The sequence below is a fragment of the Caloenas nicobarica genome, chromosome 8 (genome assembly GCF_036013445.1).
Source record: "Caloenas nicobarica isolate bCalNic1 chromosome 8, bCalNic1.hap1, whole genome shotgun sequence".
In the NCBI taxonomy this organism is placed as follows: Eukaryota; Metazoa; Chordata; class Aves; order Columbiformes; family Columbidae; genus Caloenas; species Caloenas nicobarica.
In genome coordinates, this window is record NC_088252.1 from 27,789,580 (window position 1) to 27,814,408 (window position 24,829).

At 41.9% G+C, this 24,829-nt stretch overlaps 1 protein-coding gene across 2 annotated transcripts in view; it reads right to left on the minus strand.

The window, feature by feature from the left end:
* Positions 1–24,829, minus strand: part of RSRC1 (arginine and serine rich coiled-coil 1) — a 144,136-nt gene that overhangs the window by 26,370 nt on the left and 92,937 nt on the right. The gene's annotated exons all lie outside the window — the stretch shown is intronic.

Sequence of the window (24,829 nt, forward strand, 5' to 3'; positions counted from 1 at the left end):
GAATAAGTCTCTAATAGCATTATACTTGATGAAATATTAAGTTTTAAAAAGTAGCACCGTGTCGAAAGGAAGAGAACCAAAAAGAAACAGAATTCAGAATTTAAACCAGGCCTTCTTACGTAATAAAATCACCGCAAACTGGGGCACAAACAGCAAAAGCTTATTCAGTTTTGCAAGTACTTAGTCCTACCACCTACTGAATCAACCAACGATTTATGAAAATGAAACCCGGCCCGAGTGGGTCTGTCCAGCCCTGGTGCCTTTTTGCAGCCAGCGGCTCCACCTTCTTCAAACATCCAACTTAAACAGCGGCGTCACAAAACCACAGAAGTAATTACACAGACAGCTGGTTCCATTTACATGCTTTTATACATATTTACACTACAGTTAAAGCCATGAAATATTAAAACTTTTCTGCCAGTGAAGATTGTTACAAGAATCTATTAAGTTATAGAATAAAAACAAACTGCTAGTAACTCTAAAGACTTTTACTTCATTTACACTTTATTCTCCCTGGTAAAAGGACAAGGATAATAGAAATTCCATTTAAATTCAATTTTGGTTATGTGTGTAATTGTAGATATACCCCTTGAGTCATGTAAAATGCTCAGCTTCTGTTTCTTTCAAATTATCCCGCTCAGATTCACATTCGACTCCTTACAACTGTCTTCAATATGTATTAGCAGAGCTCATTAGGCTGAAATTTAATAATGCAAACATCAGGTGGATTTCAAGAGCCCCCATTATCACCGCAAGATGGATTGCTCATATAACTCTTGGGCCAACTGGGCACAATTTAGATTCAATAAAGTACTATGCCTAAATTTGATTTATCTATTCCACTCGGCTACTTTGTTCTTCCTCACCAATTTGTTGCTGCACAGGAACAATTCATTGGGCATCTCAACGGTTATTCAAGGCCAAAAAAATATTAAAACATACACGAAAGATGTTGCTGGTCTGTGACTAAATTTCTAGTTTGTATTTATTAACTTTAAATTGCTAATTTCCAAGCCTTGTAACCAGAGTTAAAACTTCTGCCAGCTGAAACAGAGCTGTCCTTTCAAGTCATGCTTAATTATGTGGACAATGTCACAATTTAGGAAGTACCATGAGGACAATTCTCTACACAAAATTGCTCGTTAACAACAATTTAATGTAGCCCATAATCTACGGAGCAGTAAGTCTCTGGGTTACAGGGCACCGTCCGTTGCCACCAACAGGAGTCACCGAAGCCACGTGATGCTTCGAGAGTTCAATGCCAACAACTCTCTTAAAATATTTTAAATTCTCTGTCATTAGTCAACGGCAAAACGTCATTAAAACCCGAGATTTATTTTGATCAAATCAAGTAGTGGTTAAACAACATCAAAAGATCCTTACAACATATTCCAAGGGTAACACGCGCTCTGTTCTGCGGACTACGACACCCTCGAACCTGCATTTCTGGTGTGCAAATGCATGCTTGCCACCTAAAAACACCTGCTATTTGGAAGAGCCATCAGTTCTCCTGCTTTCCCGAAGCCGGAGGAGGACAGACAGCTGCTCATCACCCCGGCAGAGCAAAGGAGGCACTTCAGCAAAGTCTGGTTTGAATTGACGCGGGAGTGCTGAGCCTGCTCCTGGTCCTGGCCCGACTGCTTACAAAGTGTTAGAAAATACAAAAGAAATAAATGAAGAGGGGCTCCAGCTTGCAGCATGTAAGAGCTCATCCAACCCCAGATAAAATTACAATTCTATTGATTTTTTTTTTTTCTCTGAAGGATGGGGAAATGACACAAGGAAGATGTTTGAGATGTTCACCTTCGATAAAATAACGAAGTTGTGAAATGCAGATATTTGCTAGTAGCTAGTGGAGTATTAATACAAGTATAACAATGAAAGAGCATTTTCACAGAATCACAGAATGTCAGGGACTGGAAGGGACCTCGAAAGATCATCCAGTCCAATCCCCCTGCCAGAGCAGGAACACCCAGGTGAGGTTACACAGGAGGCGTCCAGGCGGGTTTTGAATGTCTCCAGAGAAGGAGAATCCACAACCTCCCTGGGCAGCCTGTTCCAGTGTTCCGTCACCCTCACTGAGAAGAAGTTTCTTCTCAAATGTAAGTGGAACCTCTTGTGTTCCAGCTTGAACCCATTACCCCTTGTCTTACTGTTGGTCGTCACCGAGAAGAGCCTGGCTCCATCCTCGTGACACCCACCCTTTATATATTTATAAACATTGATGAGGTCGCCCCTCAGTCTCCTCTTCTCCAAGCTCCAGAGCCCCAGCTCCTCAGCCTTTCCTCACACGAGAGATGCTCCACTCCCTTCAGCATCTCTGTGGCCCTGCGCTGGACTCTCTCCAGCAGTTCCCTGTCCTGCTGGAACTGAGGGGCCCAGAACTGGACACAATATTCCAGATGAGGTCTCACCAGGGCAGAGTAGAGGGGAAGGAGAACCTCTCTGACCTACTGACCACCCCCCTTCTAATATGCCCCAGGATGCCATTGGCCTTCTTGGCCATTTTAGTCGTTTCCAGGTGTTTCCTACAAACTGCTTGTTCCAGGCTGGTGGGACCAGTGGCTCATCGTGCTGGATGCAGCACAAAGAAGAAATAAATCCTGGTTTTGCAGTGAGAATAAACTACAAGCAAAGAGTATGGACACGTACTCAGACACAATGCAGAAGGGGAACAATATTGCTAGGTTACAGCAAAGGCACTAATATTTAGTCAAAACTAAGCTATGTTAAGTTGGAAGAATTATTAGGAGGAATGATAATCTATAAATGAACAGCGGGGGCTCAATGGTGGGTGATCCTCTGGGGCCACCAGGTCTACCCTGTGCCTGGTTTGAACCAGGGCAGCCCCGCAATGCTGGCTGGGCTGGGGCTTCTGCTAAAAATGGGGTGAAAAGTGGGAAGGGAGAGGGAGACGAGAAGGAAAAAATGAAAAAGAGAATAAAAAGGGAAAAAGGGACAGATGATTTGGCATGCTTTCCAGTTTGGGAAAGGAGGAGGGTAGGTGCTCCCGTGTCTCCTTGATATCTATACGCTGAATGTAAAATTTTGGAGATGGAACGAGACATCAGAAATTAAATAGAAGAAGAAAGCAGAGCAATTTGGGAGCTGTCGAGAAGCACTGGGCCATGATACCAGCTGGTGTGAATCAGCATAGCTTTCACGACTTCATCTGTACATTCCAGGAACTATCCCACACTTGCCATTACTGGTATTTGGCAGAAATTTCCAGGCTTATGCTCAGACACTGCCGTTCTCAAGCAGGCTCTCTACTTGCTTATGTGCCGAACGCTACAGAGAATTTCAGGTTCTTGTCCATTTTCCTATCCAAACTTTCTACACTTACCCAGGCAACCCTCTTTAATTCTTTCTGCTAATACTTTAATGCAGAACCCTCTTCCCTCTGAATTGTTACTTCTTTAAAGAAAAGTGTCCCAAGAAATACCCTCTCTACTTAAGAAACTTCATAAAATTATTTTAATAAACTACAAGCATTTCATAGTTTGTGTCCCCTCTAAATTGTTACAACATGTTTTCTGTTCTCCTACAGTTTGATCATTTTTAGCAAAAAACAAATATGAGAAAAGGAAAAAGGATAGAAAGAAATGAATGAACAATCTCGTAGGTTATGAAAAATATTTCAAGCTCAAAGCCTTGAAGATGATCATATTTCCTTACCAACACGTTCTGACTTGCATATTTGACATTTAACATTTACAGAACTACTTGGTGCCTTCTCTCTTCCAAAGACATCTCACCTCATTATCTAATTAGTGTGCTGCACTCAAAGCCTGCTCAAATCAACCATAAATTGCTGATAATTGATAACGAGAAAATGAAAATACCCCACGCGGGGCAGCACTTTGTTCCAGCGACAGAGCGCAGGAGAATCCCGGGTGCCCAGGAAGCCCCACAAGAACGTGAGGTTCAATTGCAATTTCTTGTCTAACACCAAGTTCCCCCGAACCCGACACGGCTTTGAAGCAGCGACTTGTTCAGCCAACTAAGATCAGGGTCATCCCCACAGATAACAGGTGCATTAAAGCCTGACAAAAAATTCTCTAATCAAAAGCTCTTGCTACTATGATTAAAGAAAAAGGATGGTCACCGATCAGCCTGACAGTTTAGAAGGCGGAGTGAAAAACAACCTTCATGAACAGGAGCAAAAGTATTTTTTCTACTCCTTAACAACACTGAAATGATCATGCTTATACAATGCAAAGTGAGGTAAATTATTTTAAAATGTCCAGCCTAATGGCACTGCACAAAGGAAAATCAAAATACTACTACCAGTGGTGAAATGCAAATTAATGTATTAATAATTCGATCAAGTTCCCAAGTGCAACACATGTACCTTCAACCAAACTCTTAAATCCTGTTGTTTTTTTTTTTTTCCATCTGCTGCACCCAGTATTTTCTACATGATTTTAGAATCGCCCCTTTCAAAGAGTTTTACTCAACCAGGCTCTGGCTGCGGCCACGGTCCATGGCGGGGCCGTGAAGCACGGGCAGGACGTCTCAACCCACCGCGGGGTCAACTGCCTCAACTTCTCACTGTCCCCTTCACCCAGCTGGAAAGACAAATGTGTTCTTAGATGAACCGTTAGTATGGAAATGGTAAATATTGCTCCAGAGCTGCAACACGCCTGTTTTAAGTGGTGACACAGTATTTCAGGCCGGGATGATGACCTTGACAGGGTTCTGGGTATGTCGAACTCCTGAAGTTCAGCCGAACCAGTGGAACCCAGCACAGCGGAACTGGAGCAGCTCATCCCCAGTGCCGGCTGCTCCAGGATGGTGTTTCCCCACCAGCAAACGGGTCCAGCGACCTGTGCACATGGTGGGGAATGGAGCGGATCTTCCCTCGATGAGGAACGGTCCCGTAAGCTCGGACTTGCTTGGGCTGCATCCTTGAACGCAGCAAGAGCGAGGTGAAGGTTCTCAATGTCTCAAAATACCCTAAATACAAGTGATAACCAAGAGAAATGAGTGTCTTGAGGAGATGCACAGTGTGCACACAGAATGGAGCAGGCGGAAGCAGAACCACGTATTTCAAGCCCTATTTTCACGAGGTTTTGCAGTAGAGTTGTGTCAGAATTCCCAGAATCACTGCCCTGACAACGCTCTGTATCTAGAAAATAGTTTCAACAGTTAAAATTACAGTGTGTGCAAACACGGCTTCAAGTTTTTTCTTTACCTAACGCTACATACTGAAATTTAAAAAAAACCAACTAAAATATCTCAAAACACATTGCTCATTATTGGACAAAAGGTACTGTTTTAACTATGCTGTTAAACTATAACTGGTTAATTCTACTAACTATACATTTTCTTTGCTGGTCACTTAGCCCTGTTAATACGTTTAACTTTCTGATCCGTTCAACTGGCACTAGGAGCCAATGGCCACCTTTAGCTCACCACAAAGATACACAAAAACACACCGCAAAAATGAATAGATTCTGCATTAAAATAAGCTGTGTTACTGTATGACATTATGCTAACAGGAAATGTGTGAATGGTCTCTTCAGAGACTACATCTGATAGAACAACAAAAGAAAGAAGCTTTTCTAGGGAAAAAAAAAGAGAGAGAGAAAACAAATGATCTTCACAAATAAATCATCTTCTAAATAGCAGAACCAACGTGCATCAGCTTGTCTTCACTCGAGAGCCGCTAAATCTCGTGGTTTTCAATGCTTTTGTAAAAACTCAATGTATGGATATCATCATTAGTGCCACAGTTCTATAAGAAACACGTCGTCCAAGCCATGAGACAAGACAAGGTCCTGTAACGCATGTATAATATTATTTTCCCTTAATTATTGAATATGAGAAAAATGGAAAATAACCAGCAACTAAAATGAACTTTAATTTTAAAATTGCAGCAGTTTCTCTTAATGTATTTTGCAATACAGTGAAAGATTCTGATTTTCCCCAGGCTTTCACCAGCGATTTCTCATCTGTAGATAACCGCAGTGCTCCTCTGCATTAATATTTCTGTACAGGTGAACACAGACCTGTTCCCTGCTTGTGGGTATCGATTAAAAAGTCACCGGGTATCCGGCCCCGTGGCCCCTGTGTGTGAACCAGGTGCCTCAACCTACCTGGGACCAGCCCATTGGAGGTATTGATATTCTAAAGTCATTCAAATGACTTTTATTTCCTCAAAAGAGCCACATTGGAGAGTATGGCCAAGCATGACCACGCTTCAGGTGGTGACGTGTACATTTTGTAAAAGCCGCACGTACACTCCACGTAACTAAGATGGTTTGGGAGTAAAATCATAGAGTCAGAGTCAAGAACACCAGGTTGGATGGGACCTCAAGGATCATCTGGTCCAACCTTTCTTGGCTCAAGCCTGGTCTAGACAAGCTGGGCCAGCTGACTCTTCAAAGTGCCCAACCTTGGGGAATCCACCACTTCCCTGGGGAGATTATCCCAATGGCTGATTGTTCTTATGGTGAAAAATTTCCCTCTTGTGTCCCATCGGATTCTCCCCAGTAACTGGTACCTCCACCGTAGCTCATCCGGGCGGGCACATCAGAGCGACGCTTTAATCCTGACCAGCCTTGTGCTGTGCCAAGGTAAAACAGTTTTGAGCAAAGATGCTAAATAAAAAAAAAAATTAAAAAATCAGTAGAACATGAATTATTTCAAGGTAAAAACAGGGCAGGTGTTGTTTTGGGGGTGCAAAGGGTATTTCGGAAAGCACAGCCCCCTCCCACCACTGCGAGATACCATTTGTTTTACTGCTAAAATAAATTTTAAAAAAAGAGGAACGTCGGAACACCCACCAACTGCAAATTGCAAGTTGTTTGGGAAAAAAAAAACAAACCCACAACATGATTGTGCACTTTCCAACTCTTCAAACTTAAAAAACACAGGCGATACATTTCAAGATGTATTTGGGGAAAAAGAAAGCAGCCAAACTCAAAAAACACATACTGACGTTACATCTAAAATGCAGGCAAGCCATCCAGGATGCTAATCAGAAAGACTTAAACGCTTTTTTTAAACACAAACATTTTTGCACTTATAAAATATTCAGTCAGCTTACATATAAAAATAATCCATTATTAATTTACAAGGTGTTATTTAATTTACATGCTATTTTTCTCCAGTATATTAAATTTATCAAGGCTGCTGGAAATCCTCTCTGCTGAATATTCATATACTGACACGTAACATTATGTATTACACATCCATAAAATTCCCACACAAATTCAGAACAACCACTTTCTCCGCTATTTCCTTGGACAGGAACAGCGAAGGAGCAGAGTCCAGAAGCTGTTCATTCAAAATCAGAAGTGACAACCCTGCACACGTTTCTAGCGTACCAGATTTATGCCATTTTTCTACATTTTTGCCTTTTTCCTCCGTGCTAAAGTAACAATTCCCCAACATTTAGATACCACAAACATTCAGGTGGCCACTTGTCCAGTTCACCCATGGACATGGGGCTTCGTTTGGCACCGCCCGCTCTAATTACACCTCAGTCGAGTGACATGTGACGATCTCCAAACATAAGAAGTTCCTGCCATCGCTGTCCCAAGCATTACACACAGTTTAATTACGCCAGACTGTAATTACAGATATCGGAGAGGCCCGAAGGTGCTGGTGGGTGCCGGAGCTCGCTGCTCCCTTCCTGGCTCTATGGTTACAAATGCCCCATAAATCTCTTTATTTTAAGCTTCTCCACCATCCCTGGGCCGTTATCCCACCCGTTCCTTCCGGCATAGGAGTTTGCTGCTCTTTATTTTCCATCCCTTTAGCAGCATTTCTGCTCAATTCCCTTCCCGCTGTGACTTTGGAAAGTATTTCCCAATTTTGGTGTAACGTCTCCCGCTACGGCGCAGCGAGCGAGCATCTGTCCGCAAGCAGCCGGGGGGCTTTTCCAGGATATTTGACCTCTTTTGGGTAGAAGATATACCCAGTAGCGTGGCACTCCCCTCCAAAACCACGAGCGAAACCCAAATGTCTTCTTCCTTTTGTTCTAACTTTGGGTATAACCAACATATTTGTGAAGATAAATCCTTTAAGGCCGACCAGGCGATTTTTCACTAGTTTGGGTTTTTTTAATTAGCATTTTCCAAAGGCAGTTCGTGGCTAGCCTGCTGGATATAGATGACACAGGGCGATGAGAAATCATAGCGAAAAGCGGAGAATATCCAAAGTCACGTATACCGCAAACCAGAAGTTATTCTTAAGTCAAAACGGGTTAAATATTGAACCAACTTCTCCAGAGAGAGGGGAGCACGTACATCCTGGTCCAGAATATTAACATGCCGGTCAGAAATCCATAAGGACGAACCCCCCGCAAAGGGCCGCGGGGCGTTGGGAAGCGCGAGGTACGAAGTGCCAGATGAAATTCCGTCCCGGCGAGCGGGGCCGCCCTCCCCAAAGACTTTCCGTCTCCCGGTTCCTGCCTCCCGTATTAAGACTGCCTTTCTCATCACTTAATGCTTATTTTCATCACTTTGCTTAAAATATTGATAATCAATTAGGGCTACGTCTGTTTTGCCACAGAATCTGTGTCACAGTCTATCAGACTGTCAGGGCCAATTCAATCCTCATTCAAAGTTAATTTTTTCTTCATAAATCTGCCTTTGGAGGAGTCATTAGGCGCAGAACATAGCCCGAGGTGCAATCACCTATTCTCTTTCATTAGCGGCAGGCAGGGAAGGTGAGGGAGATTATTAGAACTTTGGAATGATCACAAAGCAGCGTGCTGCCTGTCAGATCCCCCCAACATTTCATTCATCTCGCCAACTCGCCGGCGCGGGCTGCCAGCGCTTTTAAATGGACATTATTCATGAACATCTGTGACACGCTGAATATTCCGAAGCGGGAATGATGAAAAAGCGCTGCCCCCCTTTGACTGGAAAATTAATTCTATGGTCAAAACAATTAGGAATAGAACAAACATGTTTTGTGATGTTATTTTAAGTTCTCCAAGATATTCCACTTAAAAAGCTATTATTTTAGAAATATCGATGTTTAAACATAACCATGAATGCTCTAAATAGCTTAGCACAGTGTTTTATGGTATTGAAGAACTATGTGAATTTCCTTTACTATGGAAAAAACCAAGTTGTTGAGTTGGGGTTTTTTTAAGCAATTACAGAATTAGCTACAAGAGCTTCACTATCTGCTGTGTAGATACGTTTCTAAAACGGAGCCAAATAAGATGACACGTTGGATTTTAATACGCTGCCATATTAAATTACAGCACACTTTAGTCAGGGTGGACAATCAGTCGTAGAGTGTGCGGAACAGATTTCCAAAATCAGACATATTTATTGCTGCTTCTCTTGTTCAAAGGAGCACGCTATGGCCATTAGAGCGTTTTTAAGGTAAGAATGGCAGAAACGCCGGTAAATCTTTTACCAGACCGGCATCCACAGAAATGAAATAAAACCCCTATGGTCTCTATGCCCTATCCCTTAATACATGCAAGGGCTTTAAGATGTAGCTACTTTAAGGCAAAGTAATTTACATCTAATGAAATAACATCAAGTAGTTCCTTGAATTTCATTAGGAAAGTCAAAACAATAGTAATCTACATTTTTTCTGTTATTACTACGAAAATGGTGCTACCGTCTGCAAACTTCTCACAGCCCCCATCGTTCTCCCAAAATATTCTTGCTTTGACGGCAAAATTAAGGGCCAGATCCGTAGCAAATCCAAGCCGGCAGGATTCCACTGAGCTAAGGAAATTTACTCCAGCTGAGGATCTGGCCCTGAATAATAATAATAATAATGATAACAATGATAATAATAATAACCACAACAACAACAATAGTAACTTAATAAGCACATCTCGCCTAGGCACGTTCATCTATTATTTAGTGCATTTCTAATTTCTTTCTTTCTCATACACTGTTTCCCACACACACGTCTGATAAAAAATTCAACTGAAATATGTTTTAACACTAAGGATTAATTGGCTTAAATTGCTTCCGTGGCTCCTGACTCATTACAGCGGATGCTACTAAATATTGCAAAGATTTGCGCCCGTCTCAGAACCAGCTGGATGTGACCAGCTTGGACATCTCGTAGTCAACTGATGTTTCACCCAGGACCCTCAGCCCCCAACCTGCCGCTGAGCTCAGGAAAATAGTGTAACTGGATGCAATTCTTGTCTTACCTGATATTTAGTCTTGGGGAGAAAATTACTTATTAGAATAATTTGATAATTTCAATGGAAATGTTTAAATGGCACATTCTGCCCGAGTTATTTTCTTTTGTGGGAAGGAGGTGGCAAGAGAAAGGAAGAATTTGGCAAAGGAAAATAATGGGTTGGAGTTAAACCTGCCCCCATCCACTGAGCTAAAAAAGGCAGTAACTTTTGGGAGAGAAAAAGTAAATTCCAGATGTAAAATTTCATGGGGTAAATAATGATCCTTTGCTATATCCTTCAAGAATATTTTTCAGCTCAACCAGAGAACTGGGAAGTGTTCAATATGAATAACGCCAACTTTGCTTCGACTTATTTGAATTGTTCTTAAACACCAATATTTGTTATGGCATTGTTGCTTTGCCCCTCGCACGCCACAGAAATGTGCTGCCACCATCCAGCCTTTTTCTTTGAGGATATAACGTTGAATTCATTCCAAATGGTGAGAAACGTGCATCTCCTCCTGAGCTGGCAGGGGGATGTGGAAAGCAGTCAGAACCAAAAGCCAACACGCACCGTTCTCTAAGTTCCACGGGATAAACCCAAGAATTACTCATGGCTTTCAGAACACACGACCTTCACCTCGCACCTTCAGAAGCCGGATGGTTACAAGGAGGATTTCACAGCACAGTTGAGACTTTGGTACCATCGGTGGGTTCAGCACATCCCGGCCCAGCTCTCCAGCTCCACGGACTGTGCCCCATCCCACGTCCCACCCTCCATAAAGGACTCATCCCTGATGGAATTTTACTAATCACCTACTCCATCTGCATGAGAAATTAGCCTTATGTTGTACTAACCACATTCTTTACAAGAAAACCATAACAGCTACTCCATATAATTGCATAAAGAAATACGTTACTTTGAAAAAAAAAAAATTACTTGTTTGCTTAAAAGATAATCACTAATAAAAAAATATTTAAATCATTTCTCAAAAAAAACCTGGCAATGCCTTTCAAATACAATTGGCGTTTCAGTCTGTATATGGGGAATGACAGTCGGCTTTTCTTTCTGGGGTTAATCACAGAATTGAGCCTGACAGCTTGTCAGCAAACTTGAAAAATTCACTCACAAAACTTCGATTCAAAATTAGCCCTTCTTTCATCTGTCAATTTTAAAATGTCAGGAACCACCACGTTAAGTGAAAATCAAGTAGATGACAACTAATCTGGCCATGGAAAGGAAGCAGAAAACCACAGAGTACTTAGAAATTATTATGAGGAACAACACTGAGAAAAGCCAAACCAGCCCAGAGCACCTTGTAAGGGCTCCGAGAATTTTCACCTTATGCTTTCAAACCGAATAAAAACATAACAAATAAAACCATGTCAGTGGCCCCCGTTGGCAACGCTGTCAGCAGAGACCCATCTAGACAACGGTGGTAAAAAGCCTTTCTAGCTTGGCAGTTTCACATCAAGTCTCACACCAGATTTGAAAATAAAATACGTGAATTTAATTCCCTTAATTTCCTTCTGGGTACTGACCCACAGCCACCGCTTAATGACCAGTAGTCGTTTCCATTAAGGATCATCTTTGGCCGTTCATCTGCACTGGAAACCACCAACAACCATGGTAAGATTTGCTGTACCACATTGTCCAAATAACAACAAATGGCAAAGAGAATTTTCCAGATGAATTTCCCTGGTCTTACTGGCGCCAGGTCCAGGTACCAGCTGCAGCCAAATGGCACACACTGGGAAAAACCCTTGAGAGCTGACCCCGGCTGCCTTAGCGCCCTGCGGCATGGAAACCATTCCACGGGTGATGGAAACACCACCGAGCCAGGAGAAAATGCTTTTGGGGGCTTTCCAGACGGCAAATGGACAAGCTTTGTACCTTCTCCATGGCTTTCTCAACAGAACCACTTACTGACAGAGTAAGAGAAATTTCAGCTTTCCTACTGAAGAATAAAATTAGTAATAACTAAAAGACAGCACTTGTTTGTGTCTCAAAGACGATGACTGATAACGTACAACTCTACAACTTCTTCCATTGCACGAAGATCTAAACCTCAGCACAGCCTGTAAGATTATTTCCCATTACTGCTTGTCATTTATACAACAGCTTTACTGAAGGCACAGGCAAAAGGACTTTGCTAAAGCCGGCCTAATTTAAACTGCAGTTAACAACGCTGAAGCCACAAAGCTTACTCAAATTTCCGCCTTCAGAAACAAAACCCTGTAAGCAAAGATCCAGCTAGGAAGGCGAATGAAGACACTGAAGAAATGCTGCTTAACCGCGGTTGTTGAAAACCAGTTTCAATTTCTCTCCTTGCTCCTTTATCTGCAATGAAGTCCCATTTAAGGAAGAACTAAGTTATTAACGGTGGTTTAATCCTAGTTATTAATGGATGGCACTGTAGAAGACTCTGCATTTTTTAATTCCAGGCGTTGCCATACATGTCCCAAATGATGAAGATAATGCTTTAACAGATTCTGTAGCTACGTGTTTATTCCAAAAACCAAAGGCTGGAATCAACAAGGATTATTCCTTCTACCCGGAGAACATGTAGTCTGGCTTCTTTGGCTGTATCTGAATTTTTGTTCCATCAGAGTGCCTAAATTTAAGAATATTAGGAGCCCATTCGACTTCACAGAGACTATTCAACCATGGTTAAAACTTGGGCATATTAATAAATGTCTTGAATAACAGGAAAGGTGTTAGAGAAGAACGACATCGGTAGCAAACAAGAGGGAGCACAAATTTCTTATGCTGAAAGCTCTACAGGAAAAATTGTTACGATGCATCCAGACAGCACCGTATAACAAATTATTTGTACCAAACATGGCCATTTCAAATTGCATTAACTTCTAAGGACAAAATTAGAATTGTAATTACAGTTACAAAAGTACAATTCAGTGCAAACTTAATAAAGGAGTACAATTAATATACAAATAACAGTGCAAGAACCAGGAAGCATTTTAGAGGATTTTTGAAGAAAGAAGGAACTTTGCTCACCCTCCTCATGATAACTTTCCACTTTTGCCATGATATTAATGAAAAAATCTTTGTGAAGCAATGGAAAATACAAAAGGATCAAAGATTAACTAAAAAAAAAGAAATTGACTGTAAGTCCACAAACACCAAGACACCGTTAAAGAACAAACTGTTCTCGAGTATTATCATAAATAGTGTTAATACGAAAGATTCACAAAGATACTGAAGGGGGTATTGGAAAATCAGGAAATGCTGAGATGGAAAACTTGCGGGTGCAGGCAGAGAAAACTCGCAGGATTTACTGTGCGTTAACTGCAGAATCATACGACAGGCGCCCAAAAGAACTTGACATCTGGCACCGAAAGGGGGAGCGTGTGTCCAGGAAAGATTTGTGGGGGAGACTTATTGCCGGTGCCAACACACGCTCAATTACGTGGCCCCAGCCTTGAGAGCCCGGCGCACCGAGCCCAGCCAAACGGCATCGAACTCAGCCCCATGGCAAGAAATTATGGGCAACTATACATTCTCAGCTTGTGTCATTAACTACTATAATCATTTGCTGCACACGGCATTATTAAATATTCCCCTGGGATAAAAGGGGTAAATACACTGCTTAAATATTCAGCGGCTGACTGTAAAATTTCATTCCAGATTAACTGATGAAGATGAAGAAATGCTGCTGAAAACAATTTATCTTCACTATGCACAGCAGATCACTCCTGGAATGACACCAGAGGCTGTGTGGGGTTGAATTCAATAGCTGCATTAAAAGAAAACTGAACATCACCCAATAAACAGTTTGCTGCAGCACTGCTTAAATAATTCAGAAAGGAATTTGGGGTATCAAACGTTTCTCTGATGTATTGTACCTCTTAATGTATTTCAATTAAATGCCTGTTTTTAAAACTTCTATTAAAATCCATTAGAGTAAATGGGAACATAGAAAAGTCAAAGATTCGAAACCAACAAAGAACTGACTTCTAGGAGAGGATTTAAGAAAGATTTGTCGTCGGTGAGAAAGTCACCTCCAAGGGCACGTACCTGATAATATACACATGCATTTACACTTATCATCTGCAACCTTGAGAGATTCCAACTGGCTCTCATAAGTCTGGACAGCATAATTTTAGCACAGACATATGTGCATCTATATATTTGTATAGAGCCATAACAAAGTAATAAATAAGGAGCCTTATTCAACTCCAGAGAATCCACAAACTTTCTCTAATTCAACTTCACTTCCAGCCAGTGTTAGCTCACCATCGGGGCGCTCTGCAGGCTGCTTGGGCAGTTTGCTTCTCCCATTCTTAAAAAATGTAAACAATTTGAAATACTAAAGCCTCACTAAATGTTTAACAGCACATAACTGCAATGATAAGGAGCGGGAACGTATGTCAAAGACTTTGCTGAACTTGCATCAGTGCAGCCCCACCGAGTCCTGGCGTCCATCATCTGGCAAGAAGAACATTGCCCTGAACTTATACGTGATGTCTGTATATCCTTTCTATACTATCTGTTCTTTCAAATGAAGGTCTAATGAGTGTGTTAATTCATGCTACTTAATTGCACTGCTCAGCAGCCTTATGGTAGCTTCTGGTAAGACAGAGAAACCACTGCTGGTAAAACTTGAGGTGACCTTCAGTGAAAACCGATGGGACTCAGGCCACGTCTACGGTGGGAAATGATGCGGCACAAAAAGAGTGAATCCGTAACGCAGAGGCTGGTGCCCAAGACCCTGCGCAGGTTTCAAGGGCTTTACTCCAGTTAGAGGAGAACTGGTCCATGGGAACGGCTGGAGTACGGGGACCAAAACTTGTGAGTTAACCCCAACTTGTGAATTAACTTCCTTTGGAGGGAGCTCAACCTGTGTGCTTCAAGACCATAAGATGACACAGAAAATCACGAGGAAGCGATGGCCCTAAGGACTGAAAAGTGCACGTTCAGAGCTGAGGCTTCGGTATCTCCAGCAACCAGGCACTGCGGTCTGGAGAACATCAGCTCCCAGGACCCTTCTCAAAAACACTTCAGCAACAGATTTTAGAAATAATAGCTCAATTGCCTTGGCTAAAGACCAAGCTCATCGGTTCTTAAGCTAAGTTAGATTCCGTGTAAAATATTAAGTAACAACGTTTAAAAGAGTGATGAAAAATCAAATTAAAACTCCATGCAGTTGCACAAGCAGATGATCTTGGGGGAATCCAAAGCCTGCCAGTATGCACCATATAGCACCCCAACTCGCTTCTTATCTCAGTCTCATCTCATGTCACACTTTTAGGAACAGCCTCCCATTGTGAGAAGGGGAAAAATACTGGGTTTTTGGTCCTGAACCCTGGGAGCTGATGACAGGTGTCCTCAGGGCAGAGATGTACATTTTATGACAAGTCCTGAGGATTTACGGGGGTGGGCACGTCCTGGCAGAGCGCGGGGTCTGCGAGGCGACGTCTTCGGAACAACGTAGGGCTGCTAAATACTTCGACTGCATGCGAGCAATAGATCCTACTCTTATCTCTTGTTTTTAAGAGCTCTTTTCTTGATAAGAGGATGGCAAATAATAGTCGCATGAGATAAACAAGACTGGAACCCACACAGGAGTATTCCCGAGTCTGACACGGCATCGTTCTGTGTGCAGAAAGTTTCTTGTGCCTCTATCACAGACAGCTCCATGTCATCATCATTGTCCAAGACGATGCTCCAATAACGACTAATATTTCTCTTTTAGATTATGTCTACCTATACACATTTTAAACAATCAGAGCTTGTTTTCAGGCTTTCATCTTAACTCCCTTCAAGATAATACAATTCTAAGATTATTTTAAAAATTCATACATTTGTTACAACCAGAGTAATAAATATCTCTGAAAAACAAATTTAACTGCTTTAATCACTATTTTCTGACAGTACTCAATTTCAGCTCCTTTAACACGATCAATAACCACGCTAGACTGGTTTTGAGTCCGCACGATAAAAATAGGGACTAACCCACTGGTGGTTTATTATTTAAATCAAGGATGAAGGCCCCGCGTGTCCCCGAGCCGCGTTCCTCGCGCCTCTGGCCTCGCCACGTTGGGCCATTGTGCCCATCGATCCGTTCCCAGTCTCCACAATAATGACGTTTCGAGACAACACGGCGCAAGCCGACTCGAGCTCTTTAATTACACGGCTGCTGAGAGGAAATCGTTGACCAGCGGCGCTCGGGGAGCGCCCGCCACCCCCCAAACCCCATCAAAATCCATGAAAGGGCTGAGGAGTCGCCCCTTGGGGCCCCTGCCCAGATTAGCGCCCGTGGACAAGCAAAAAAAACCCGACACAAGCTGCTCACCGGGCTCTGGAAACCCTCCCTGGCAGGTGTCATGCTCTGAGCAAGGGGTTTGATTACTCTAATTAAATATAATATTAGCAACAGATCTTCATATTGATCCCTAAACCCCTTCTAAATAGAAAATTAAAAGCTCCGAGGGAGGGGCTGAGAGGCTAACAGGTCGGTTTAATGATTTTAATCTCACATCAGCTTTCTCTGTGTTATAATTCCTAAAATTACTATTGATTTCTTGCTACAGCAAACACAGAATTTAAATATTTTCCTTCATTGGAGTAACATTAGCTACTTTGTTACCAGCTAAATAAATAAATTTAAAACCAAACCCATAAACAAGCAGCACACATCCACTTCTTTAACCAAGACTAATAAAAATATTAAAGAAGTTTAAATGAATAGTGAAGCTGGGGTTTCATTTTAGACCTCCTTCAATAAAAAAGAACCGTACTGTAGAAGCATAAGGAATTCTTTATCTTGACATCAAGGAAGAAGTTTCTTCAGCTAGTGACTAACCATGTTTAAATATATCTGCATACAGCATATATTCCTATATGCGTATTTCATGTACGAGATAATGAGAAAATACTCATGACATTATAATAAAAAGCCTAAGTATTTTGAATTTTTTTTTAAGTTTACAGTGCAAACGTGGATGTCTCCTATTACCAGGCTCAATTACACACAAATCAGATCATAAATGATTATTAATCCCCCAACTTTGTCCTTTAAAACCTCCTTTAGCGGGTTCGGCCCCGCGCTGCCCGTCTCGCCCATTCATTCCCTATTCCCCCCGGTGGTTCCCTCGCTAATGCCCAAATGGCACCGACCTGTTGTTCGGCACAGCCCTGAAAAGGAGAATTTACCAGGGGATTTACAGCCCTGAAACCACTTCAATCTGTTCCTCTGTCTCGGTGTAAAAGCTCTGCCCCGACAGGCCGGCTCGCAAGCCAAAGGGAATAATAATACTTTTTAAAAATCTCATTTTAAGAAAGAAAAAGTCAAACCAGAAGATATTTAAAGTAATGCCTGCACATGCCAAATACATAAGGTGCAGTTAAACACGTTTACAGCCTAAAACCTAAAAAATTGGGAAGCATCAAGTGTTGTGACAGGGTTTTTGTGTTGAAATACACTGATGCTGTAGTCATTAAGAAAATCTGACAGCTTGATAACGTAAACCACATTACGTTGACTGCAGAGGATACGAAAAGCTCTGCACAACTCTAGTCATTTCAACTAATTTTTTTACAATTTGGTGTTAATCTGTGAGCACGTTGGACTTATTTGCCCGGCTGTTGTTCTGGTGCCAGTGGCCAAAGCCCCGTTCCCCAAGGACACTGCGACTGCAAGCCGGGGGTCGTTCAGCTAATAAAATTAACAGTATTTGTCAGGCTGTGCAGGAGCGGGGCTGCCGGTGCTGCCTGTAAAACCAGCTCTAAGGTTGCACCTCGGCTTTCTAATGCTGCGCCTAAATAAACCGCTGAGGGCAGGATCCAGCCCATGTCCACACAAAATCTTCTCCACTTTCTCCCTCTACCCTCCCAAGTTCCATAAATGACAAAGCCGTCGCTTTTTAACACTTTAAAAAGCGAGTGCAGTGATTCAGAACTATTTCGTAATTTAAATTTTATGGCAAATGGATACAGCCATCCGTCATCTGGTCTGGCACATCCAAAAAAAAGGGAGATTTCAATTTATAAGCCCGTGCAGTATTGTATGAACTACGCTGCATAAAAACACATTTCAAGGGAGTTATTGGACTGGGGAAAGCAAAAGTTTGGGGGTTTTAGTGTGGTTTTGGTTTTTGGTTGGTTTGGCTTTGGTTCTTGTGGGGCTTTTGTTTGTTTGGCGTTTCTTGTTTTTCTTTTTTTAAAAATCAAATACAGTGTAGATTATGAATTTGTACATCACTGCAGCTCCGTACAGTGACTGACGTTTTAAAAAGGAAAGACACATTCTCCTCTTTCTTCTTCTAGTGCTATACTGATAATGTTAGGTAGTATCCCTGGTGTTTCCCAATGCCAAGAAAACAGATTTTCTGGAATTAGAAAATGCTGGGGGGCGGAAAAAAAGACACATCAGTGCCAGGGGTTTCGCAGACAATGAACTCCTGTAAATTGGTGTTTGCAGGCTATGCATATTCAGAAATATTAAATATAAGAGCATGATACTCTGGATCCCATTTCAATAAATTTTATCATAGCAACGACATGGAATTCTCTAACTGGCAATGCAAATGGTGAAGTTGGTGGTCTACTATATACCCGCATGTCTATGGATTTCCAAACTTCGTACTGAGCATCTTGGTTCTCATCAGCTGGAGAAACCATCGTTGATAAAGACTTAAAACCCATGAATCGGGATGATCTTCCCTGTTTAATACCCACAGTTAGGCAGCTTATTTTAGTTAAAATGTAGGTGCTTGCAAATCAGTTTCGCAGCACACATCTCCCTCACTTTGCAGGGTCGGTACCGCCTGCTTGTGGTATCATCTTCCCGTGGTTTCTTTTTCTGGCTTTATTCAATAGAACATTATTTGTTCAGAAATATAATAAACCCGAATATTTTACATAACTGAATGTGTTCTAGTACATGGTCTCAAAAGGACTTCTTTCTTCACCTCAGAAGTATTCCACATCACCCGTAAAGACCCTTCTGCTGGAACACTCCCAGCTGCTCAATCAGTTTTGTTCTACCAAGTGTTCTGGTGTGAGATGCAGCACATGCCACACGGCTTTCCAAGAAATATCCCTTTTTAAGGTAAAGGCTGACATCACACTCCACATGTTTCTGCACGTACTCTAGTGCCAGATGATATTGATTCTCTGTAAGAATATTTAGGGGTTCCCAACACTCTTTGCAACTGTAATACTGGCTGTCAACATTGGAGATTATTACCCAGTTCTAAGACGAGAAAATATCTTGTGACTTGCATGGAAAGCCTAGCATATGTTTTCCAGAGAAAATTTCTACTTGGAAAAAAGGATCAGCTTCTATTTTCACACACACACACACACAAAAGCGCTAAACATTAGACTTGCTGCTTCAACAAACTATTATTACATGCTTCACCAGTCCATTAAAGAAAGTAATTTAATCAGTTTGTATTTTCTCAGTAAAATCTCATTCAGAGAAATTTTATTGCCAGCTATCTAAATAGTAAATACTTATTATCCTCTCAAAATGAGTTTTTGCTTGCCACGGGCAAACCCATGGCTGTTATTGTAGTGCTCTGTCAGAGAAACAAGAAGTTAAAAAGGTTATAAAGACACCATTAATGTCACGGGACTGTCTTGTCAGGACTCAAAAGTGCTTAGTAATTGAGGGTTTTATTCAAAGTGTATTAGCACCCATATAAACGGCACTGCTAATATGATGCTTTAGGCTTTATTTTGCTGCAGCCCCACATAATCACCTACAAACAGCTGAATACTGTAAATTTATCTGCTGAGGAGCACGGGTCATTTTATCATCTGTTTCTGGGCTGAGACTCGGAATAAACCGTCAATAACGTGCGGCTTAAAGGCACAGACGAGGTGCAGCCGCCAGGGCCACCGAGAGAGCCCTGATGACAACTAATTGGTACCGGCAATGCAGAAACACCGTGGCTTCATTCAGGAAAGTACATTTATTGCCACTAGAAATGGCAAGAATAAGCTCGTTCCATCAGCTTTTAAATAAACCCAATCACCTCCGGTAAATCTGCTGCTCTTGATACACATTGATGTGAATACGGAAAGAGTCACATTTCTGGTCTAGGTTGCAACCAGGTGTACAATGGGGTTTTCAGAATGTATGTTAAAGGCTAAAGGCATTTTATAAAATACATATTTAATGCATATGTTAAAAAAATATAGTTTAATTTTTCATTTTCATACTTTATAAATTGTTTGAATAAAGTAACACAATGCAAATTCTGCCCTTCAGCAATAGCTACAAAAAAAGATGCTTATGATAATGAAAACAAACCATATGCAAATTCAAAAATCAACGAGAAAGCGGTGGGAAAAAACTCACAAAAACTCTCTAGTTCCAACATTATCTCTCCTCAAATGGTTATAACAGCAGAACTATTGGATCCACCATGTCCCTTCCATCTGCCAGCAGAACGCCGTTGTACAAGAAAAATAAGCTGAGGAGCAAGTTTGTCCCCAATGTGCCCACTACAGACAAAAAGAAGCACGTGGGGGATCAGTCAATGGTCACAGCAACTTAAAACAGTTGTGCTGCATGAGCTGAAATTGGAGGCGCTAGAAAAAGCAAGAAAACCAGCACCTGGCATCTTCTGCCGTGCTGGAGCAGCCAAACGGAGCTCAGCGCTGCAGGACAGGCTTTAAACGTAGATCCTGCCACAGACTGAGCTCAGAGCAGAATTGCAAAACACCCTTTGACTTGTTCTTGCATAGGAGTCCCATCAACAGGGACAAAAATGTCAGCAGGTATGACCTGCTGCCTGGGGAGAGTCACCAGACTGGAATGTGCAAAGCAACATTTCAACTCGAGATCCAACATCTGGACAAGATATTTCAAATTTAGACTTGAGACAAAGAATCATAGAATCATTTAGGTTGGAAGAGACCCTTCAGATCATTGAGTCCAACCATAACCTACGTCTAGCACTAAACCACGTCCCTGAGAAGCTCATCTACGCATCTTTTAAACCCTTTCAGGGACGGTGACATCATGTACTGAAGGTACTGCCAAGGCAAAGGAGCAGGGGCTATTCCCAAGTTCATACTTACAGCTAAAGGAAAAAAAATACATTCCCTTACCAAAACACTTTCCAACGTCATTGCTGAAGTCTCGGTTGGTCAGTCAGAGGTCTGCCAGATGTCATCAGTTCCAATCATCATCCATAACTATCTCAATTCCTTCCCTGAATTTTAGAGATTTCCTTGGCCAGGCATTAAAAGAAAGACACTGTCCGTCAGGTTTGCTTCAGGAGCCAAGGACGTTCCACCAAGCTTCAGCAGATCTAACAGGACCAGGTTTGAAATGGTGATGATAGGTTTTGATAAAGGCAGAGCTTTGGAAAAGCGGGCAGGAAAAGAAGGAACACACCTGAAATGGAAGTGCTGCAGCTTTACTCAGTGAGTAAATAATAATTCTGGTGAAATTTATGTTTCATGGAAAATAATTTGACCAACACCCACAGGGAATAATTGCACTTCTATAATAAGTATCATCTTAACATATTGTAGGATGATGACAGCACAACATCCTATTAGGATTATTTGACTATTAGAACCTGTTTATTGCAACTTCACTGATCTGACTGCTAAAATTTTACATGCTTAGGTGTGCATCAGTCGATTTTTCTGGGGTTTTTTGTATAGTCTACTTTGCTTTGAGGAGGGAGGTAAATTATCTATGCATAACCACTTCTGAAGACTGAGGCAAGGACAGATGTCTTGTCCATGTAAAACATGTTGGGGATCTTCTCTTGAAGGAGCTCTACAGCCCCCAGCACTTGCAAAAGCGCCTGGAATGCAACACGTCCCCGTGAAATGATGCCTAAGTTTGCCCAAGCTGCTAACTTCTGAAAAAAAGATTAATGGGGACATATGCAAACGGCTGTAGCTAAATTCCCTCAGATGCCAGAACCACAAAGGAAGCTGGACTCCCTGCAGGGTTTGATGAGACTGGGCACAAGCGCTGCGAGGAAGGGGATTTCTCTCCAAGCCTTTCCAGCTTCTTCCCTGCCCGAGTGAGATTCCTAAAGCGTGAGATCTAGAGAACATGTAAAAATAGGCGTACATTGAGACAAACCGCTGCTCAGGATACAATATAAAACCATTAGCATGGACAGTAATTCTTGTTGCTCTGCCTACTCCAATTTGCACCGTTTGTCCTGGCCAAACACGCATGTGAGCAGCACCAAAGTTTTCTACATCAGTTTGTGCTTCCTCTGCTGCTTGTAGTTGCCCTTAATGGAACTCTGAGCTGCTTTGTACTCTTTCCACAACTTATTTCCTCCCCCCGCCCCGTCTTTCCCCATTCTTCAAACCAGAAAATCCAGAAACAAGTGTTACCGCAAGTCAGGAATACACAGGAGCCAGAACCAGAGCCGCAGGCGGGTACGTGAGGGCGAGTGGGAAGAGCAGAAACAACTTCCAGGATAAAATTCTGCCAGGTATTTCCAAAAAGCAACTGCTCATATGTCATATTTTGATATTGACGCATTAATTAATAGAAACACTGCTAAGAATAGCATTTACAGCAGCACATTTTCATTGAAATAAGCTACTAGGCACAGGTTCAACTATTATCAGTTTTCAGTGCAAGTTCTTTCTATTAAAAACCTTGATAACATAAGCGAATATAGACATTGCTGCCTTCCCCCTCTGCTTCAGGGTGGTATAAATACAACATAAGCGACACTTTAACCACAGTCAGTGGAGATTAAATAACGACCTGAGCACAGCTCCACCCCTGTCCAGACCTGCGCTCGGCCGCTCCGCTCACACCGGACCACTTCAGGGCTTCAAATACTTGCTCTTTTACATCCCAAATGTGAATAACCCTTATATTTCATAAAGAACCGAGAAATCCACGACGGAGTCTTCCCTTCACGTTTCTTTTTTTGCCTTGAGTTGATAGCAATGGAATCACAATTTCATCTTGCTCAAGGAGACTCATCATTATAAAATCATTATCAGCGTTCAGAGAAGACTCTCCAAGCGCTTCAGATCAACAGCATCAAGTGCTCAAAACCTCCAAGACAGTACTCTGATTCAATTGTTTCATTGGGTGTTTTAACAACATGAAGGGATACATGATGGCTTAAACAAAGAAGCCTGCCCAGAAATCTTCAGTAATAAATTACACTGTAGCCATAGAGAGGAGCAATAGAAAGTGGATTAAACGGAGGATCTGACCCAATTCAATTGCTCACGTTAGCTGTGTTGTGAAATACTTTTTGCTTTTTTTCCTGCTAGGTAATCAACGCAAGTGATCTGGCAAAGGACACAAGTTTTCATTACTCTTGCCTTTTCTTTGGGCAACATTTTGCCCTTTCCCATGTATCACAGTGCGATTCTTTAATGAGCTTGTGGCGACACGGCTGAAACCACTGTCTGCAAATTTAATTCGGGATGAACTTTCCTTGTGTTGCATATTGATTCGCATTTGGAAGAGTGTTAAATCAAAGCCCAGCTCTTCATTTTAAAAAAAGGTGGCTAAAAAATACACATGCATCTGTGTGCGCGTATACATATAGTTTACATCTGCCAATACGTTGTTTAAGTAAATAATAAATGCTGTCTCTACCGTTTTATCATGAGGTTATAACTGTTCCTAAAAAGCATCCTGGGCCACACTTTAACTCACAGCTCAGCTGCCCTCCCTTCCACACTTTGGTTTAGGATGAAAAGACGATTGTTGGTGGGTTTTCAGGTCTCCCTACACAGCGAAACACCAGACAAGGAATGAGGAGTTTTAAATGCTCCAGGCAGATATAGCTCTAGGCAGTTAGTGTAAGTTTATTCATCAGGTATTTAGGAGATTTCTTTTTTAATAAACTCTCTAAATGCTCTCGTCAGTTGTTCTTATGCACAGCTCTCAGAGGCTTCTGCCTGGCAGGTGCTTTTTTGAAAGGGGAAAATACTCATTTGTCTTTAGATAAAATTATCAATACCCGTAATATACCGCTTGAAGCAGCCGGGAGACTGGAACTGCATTGTTCAGCCTTCGAACCAATTCTTTGGAATGAGCAGAAGATCTGTTAGAGCGTCAAAGTGCGGCTCACTGCCAGCACGGGCAATATCCAACCACAGCCAAAACAGCAGCGCTCCCCGGCCCAAGGCCGTTCCGCTTCTAACTCCTAGAATCACTTTGCTACAATTAGGCACATTACTGACTAATTTGGCACGTGTGGAAGCAACGCCACTTCTCTAATTAAAAAAGACATACTATTTCTAATGAAAAAAAAAAAAATCTTTATGTCCATTTTTGCTTTCCTCCACATCTGATAGGTTTTCTCCAAGTACATTTGCATGCTTTTCCTTTTAAAATCAAACCCCTACGTACGTTCTGATATGTACAGGTAGCAGCATCCAAAAGGGCGGGTGAGTGGGGAAGATGATGGAGCCTTTGACTCCCACAAAAAGTGCAATGTGGAGCAGCGGCCTAGAAACACAGGCATGGAGCAGCAGATAAAGGGACCGGTTGTGCTGCAAATATCCAGGTGATCCAGAAAGGGCCATTTCAAACAGATATACAGCATGTATGCTTTTTACGTCACAGAATAAAAGAAAAGTAAATAATCTTTGTGAGAACAAAAAACTATTTTGTCTTCACAGACTGCATTTTTGTAATGCCACGTTTTTTCCAAAAACAATAGTTTCTCAAAATACTGAGAAAATAAGATTGTTGAAGGTACCTGTTTTCCAAGAAATGAAGGG